We start from the raw sequence: 5,680 nt of genomic DNA, 5'->3' as shown, positions 1-5,680 counted from the left end.
TCTATATATAAATCTCAAAGTCATGCATCGTACGGTTCATCTATAAAATCTAGGAAGAAAAGATTCGCTTCGTGTTGGATTTAATTTCAGAACCTCCTGTTAACCAGACGATAACCTAACCAATTAAGCTACGTGAGATGTAATGAATTCCTTTGTCAGTGAGCTTCTGTTTGTGACCTTCACTGTAGAAAATGCAGTCTGGTCTAAGCATATGTGTTTTCCTCATATCTGACTTAATATTTATGAACGGTTCATACTCTGTTAAGTTGGTTCATCGTTGGTAATTTTGTTTCTGATGTACTGAGCGTGGCGTATGTCATAGGACCAGAGTGTCTTTGATATTGATGCATTTTTAGGAGTGATCTTGCTGCATCCATCAGAGTTCTCCAAGACTCCTCTCTACTTTTCTATTTTGGTAGGATAAATGAAGGGCCATCTTGGTGTGTTTGACTTATTGTTCTTTCATAGTTTGTTCATAGGGCTCTCCAAAGAACTCTCTATCACAGTCAGTATGAATTTCTTTGATATTGCCAATCAATGCTACATAAGCAATGAAATGTTTCAGGGCTGTTACGGCATGTTCCTTGTGCTGTATTGGGTAGGTAAACAACATTCTTGGTTATTCATCTACAAAGTTTGTGGAAAATTTGTGTCTTTCTTGAAAGACAGGTGATTGGGCCACATACATGTAGTTGGGTGTGGACCCTATGGAGCGCCTTGGTGGCTTGTATGGTTTTCATGTCTTGGCTGTGGGTCTGTGTAGTCTGTTTGGTCACCAGACATATTATGTATGTTCCATGAGTCGCCTTGGTGTCTGAGATTTGCATTCCCTTGGTGACTGTTTAGAGTTTCAAAATGTCATCATGGTTAGAGTAAGCTAAGATTTTGTGCCAATCCTCCAAGTCTCCGATAACTTGTGCTGTTTGTTTGTCAAGTCGTGTCATGAGAAAGAATAATCTGTTTTGTTCGATGATGGGAAACTATCTTTAGATCTGTTTGTTTTGGTTGGGGGAAAATACAGGCTGCGCCTTTTGTGGCTGCTTTTACTAAGAAAAGGCTTTGTGGAAAGCTCGGCGCACACAGTACATTCTGTAGGCAAGTTTCAACTTTATTTAGTTTGTGTCTAAAAGCATGAACAATGCTTTACTTTGATGATCTCATTTGTGAGGTGGCCATCTGCCATTTCTATGAAGTTTTTTTTTAAATGAAGTCAGTATCATTCTGAATGATTGCATCTTAGTTGTTGATTACATGGCTGATATCGCCTCAGTCGACCATAAGGAAGTTGTTTGAGGTGTGACTCTGCTGAGCTTCTGCTGTAGAGCTAGCTGCCTTTTAATGTGTAGGATCTTTGTGATGAATTCATCACTATGTTCGACATGGATCTGTTCTTTTTGCGACGCACTTGTTCAATATATCCTGACAGTTGACAGAAGGTGCATCTCTGTCTGTCTTTAGAGAAGCAATGCTTTGACGAATGGTTTTTCTTTCCACAGGCTTGACACACCTGGTTCTGAGGTGGTTAATTTTAGTTTCTCTCTGTGTTGATGATTGTGGTATTTCGATAGCCTTGATCTGGGTTCCTTAGCTGGCGACTTGCTGGACAAAGTCACATAAAGAGCTTTAAATTCAGCAAAGATCTGTGTTTTGTCGAATTGTGCATGCACAGCTACGAACGATTGAAAAGATTGTGGCAGCCCTTTCATGATCAATGCTTTGAATAAGTTATCAGTGATAGTTTCAGTGGCAGATTTTAGGTCTGTAGCATGGCTTTCCGCATGTCGGCGACAATCAGTGATGTCTTCAGTGTCCATCATTGATGCAGTTGTTAACTGCCCATGGAGAGTGAGTACTCTTGGCGATTTTGTTGATTGGTAATGGTTGCGTAAGATATGCTGTACTAAGCCACCATCATTGTCTGCGTCTTGCATTACTAATTGTAGAGGATGTTCATCTATGCGTTGAACCAGTTCGGCATAAGCTCATTTATTCTTAGATGCAAAGTTAGTCTTGTCATTTTTGTCTGCGGGTTTCGATACAATGGCCTTATTATGTACTGCTTCATCGAGTGTGTACAAGTGCACTATCAAACCAGTTTCCCAGATCTTATATGCGTCTGGATTACCAGAGAAATATAATCTATTCTGGTTGGCCTGTCTGTCTCTGGGCCCATAGCCTGTTGTACAGTTCAGTGGAGGAGCCCCAGGATTACTCATAGTATTTTAGTAAAGAATGGAAAGAACTCATCAATTTATTTCCAGAATTTAGTTAGCTGTAATGCTTCAATGAATTTTTATAAACGTACTTTGCGAACGAGAGAACAGGAAGTAATACCAGGTGGTGTTCTGCCAAAGAAAAACGTGTATTTTCACATTGAACGCTAAATAATAAAAAGAGCATAACTCCGAAATTGATAATAGTCATATGATCCTCAATTAAACATGACCTAGTGCATCTCAACAAACTAGAGTGTACAGAACGTGTTGCTATCAAGCCTCTCTCACACTGCCGTTAGCAGCTACTGTCTGTCTCAAAGGTAAGACGTACAATGCTGTACACAATAATGTCACAATTTATTGCAGATCAAAATGGTTAGATAGGTTTTTGTTACTTTGTGAGCGTAGGTGGTGAATTTGAACACTTGAAAATAGGTTTTTCTTTTGTAATATCCTGTTTTAGTGGTTTTTTTCAGAGGGTGGGAATAGATCTAATTTGTATTTAGTGGTTTTATACAGTGCGCCCCGGATTACGATTTCCCTGTTATACGATTTTTTTGCCCTAAAGTGTAGAACAAATATTTTCTGCCCTTTCTATACAAAACATCTTTACCCATACAATATCAACAATAATGTATTTTGAAATTAGAAGTTGGTAATCAGTGTACGGAATACGTCGAAATGACGAAGATGCCAATATGCTATTCGCCGAAATCTCCCACACAACGCCTAAAAAATATATGATGCTTGCTCTCTCTCTCTCTCTCTGTTCAAGGTTATTTGCTATCGGTTATAGTGAAAGCGGAACTAGAAACATCTAAAAATCTTAGCTGGTTTTGAACAAAGTTAAATTTAAGTAAAATACATAATAAAACTTAGCTTTAAGTATGTGTTTAGTAAGCTGACTTTATTTAAGTTATATCAACGTTTATGTTATACAGTAGACACTCCTATAATGTATACTTCCTACAACATAAATTCCAGATGACGTAAAAAATCTATGACGTTTTTGCTTCGTACTACATACAAAATTCCATATAATGTAAAGAGTCAAATCAGGTGAGTTTTCAAAATCGATTTGAGTGTTAGTTTATCTTGCCAGACTTGTGTAAGAAAATAAGATGCGTCTTCATAGATCTTCATCTACTAGCTTTATACCTTATATCTATTATACGAGTATAGAACTTTTGCGACATCCTAGTTTGTCATAACAAATGGTCAAATGTGTCGACAAAACAGAGTATAGGATTGCTGCGCAATTGTTAATACTTGAAGGCGATCGACTGGTACAGGTGTTACAGCGTCAGGCTACCAATCTGAATGTCAGGAGTTGGAGAGTCATAAGAAAGTTATCTTTTTATCGTAACCTTAACCCCTAGATACAAATAAACAATGAACGGGTAGAACCGCTTTTCATAGTAAAAAATATTTTGTTTTGTGTTATTGTAAACGTACAAAATATATGTTATTAGTTTTGCTTTGTAGACTAGACTTTGCTGTTTAGATACAATTAGCAAACTGTTGAAAATGAAAGTCAAAAGTGTGCAGTCCCCGATCAACTTGTTGTAAAATTACCACAATCATTGTCTATAAAACCAAAGAGATTGATCATAAAAAGAAGAAAAGTTGTCAATGCAACCCAATAATACTGCAGTTATGGTTCAGCCCACTAATTAAAAGAGTTGAGTCAAGTTTTTCGTTTATGCATGGCCCAAGGGGTGAGTTTGGAAAGATCTTGGAACGGATTAGGCAATTTACAGGTATTTTATTGTTCTTACAACGTAAATTTCCATAACGTAAACAGTCCTGGAACAGATTATTTAGGTTATAGGAGCGCCTACTGTACATCTGTCAAGAAGGTAAGAACATTTTATGGTACGTACTGCACATAGCACATTGTAATGTTACATTTTATCGCAGATCATAACCACTAAATACAATAAAATTACTGTAGGTAACTCTAGTTACTAAGGTAAACATACTATTTTGTTACTAATTCCACGACCAAAGCGAGTGTTTTGGAGCTGGATGATAAATGCATATGTGCACACAACTCCCGAAAAGTATCCATCGACGGCCATACCCAAACCCTTGTACCAAAAATTCCATCAAAAAATTTAATCATTTGTCTGTCGCGTTGTTTAAGTATAATAATGATACAAAACACCTAGGTATATACCTATTTAAATATGTTACCAAGTCTTTGAAAAGTGTCAACAATATCCTAAAACTTACTCATCGGATTATACATAACTAAAAAGATTAAATTGGTCTGAAATTGCCATTAAAATCTGACAAGCCTTTTTAATCAAAATTAAGACTGGCCAACAAAATGCCCATAAAGCCGTGCGACAGATAGTAGAATCATAAATTCGTGCGCATTTTACGAGAAAAACGTGCACATTTCACCAGCTTATGGCCGAAATTACCGCTGGAATATCGTTAGTTGCTTTCTTTCGAAAGAGTATAGTTCATATTGGAAAAAGTTTGTTTCCTGTTACAACGGTAAAATATTGAGAATAGTAACTTTAAGATCTTGAGATTAGATTTTACTGAACTATACTTTTCCCTATTATTAGGGAAACTGAAAAACTTGCGTACCTTCAGTAAAATCTAATTTCAAGATCTTAAAGTTACTACTCATCGGCTCACACAAACCAACTCTCAATATTTTAACGCTGTAACAGGAAACGAACTTTTTTCAAAATGAACTACACTTTTCCCTCTCTCGAGTTCGAAACATAAATGACTTACTTGTTAACAGCTTCGGTAGGGAGCATATCACTTGATTATCTAACAATGACCAAATCCTACAACGTAAAAGAGAGGAGACTTTAACAGAACACTGCACTTATCTAACAAAACTATTTCTATTATTTTCTATATGAACTTTTTCTAAACACTATATGTCTCCTTTTCTATATTTCTATTATTGTATATTTCCTTTGTTCTTAGCTCGTAACTTCGTATACAAAATACTTTACATATACTCATATTATAGGGCCTACTTATAAATCTATTTACAACATTATTCTATATCATATTCCATTTCTATTACTTTATATACAATTTTACATTCTCCATATACTTTCCATTCACAACATTCCTAACATTTTTCTATTCTTACACTTCTAAAATAGAACTTTTTTACCTTTATATATCTACTTATATTATACCACCAAATACAACTAATATCAACAATTAACCAATTACTCATATACCTGGTTTCAACCCAACTTTACCTCCAAAATAAATTGTTAGTTGCATCTTTTTGGAGTCATGCTCCCTCAAATTTATTTTATATCATCTTGAACAACTCTTATTTACACTATACCCTGTCAATTCCTGCTGACAACTACTTTTTCAACAACCAGCAGTACCCTTTTTTTCCATTATCACTTTGGTCGTGGGCTGTATGACAGGGGAGTTTCTAGTTTTTAATATGTACAGTAAGTACATAAAAT

General features: G+C 35.9%; 1 protein-coding gene across 1 annotated transcript in view; it reads left to right on the top strand.

Moving 5' to 3' along the window:
• The window catches only part of LOC137408435 (uncharacterized), a 154,522-nt gene that overhangs the window by 131,273 nt on the left and 17,569 nt on the right, over positions 1-5,680 (top strand). The window lies entirely within an intron of this gene.

This window comes from Watersipora subatra, chromosome 11 (assembly GCF_963576615.1).
Source record: "Watersipora subatra chromosome 11, tzWatSuba1.1, whole genome shotgun sequence".
NCBI classification, from domain to species: domain Eukaryota; kingdom Metazoa; phylum Bryozoa; class Gymnolaemata; order Cheilostomatida; family Watersiporidae; genus Watersipora; species Watersipora subatra.
The sequence above is the reverse complement of the archived record's forward strand: the minus strand, read 5'-3'. Positions and strand labels throughout refer to the sequence as shown.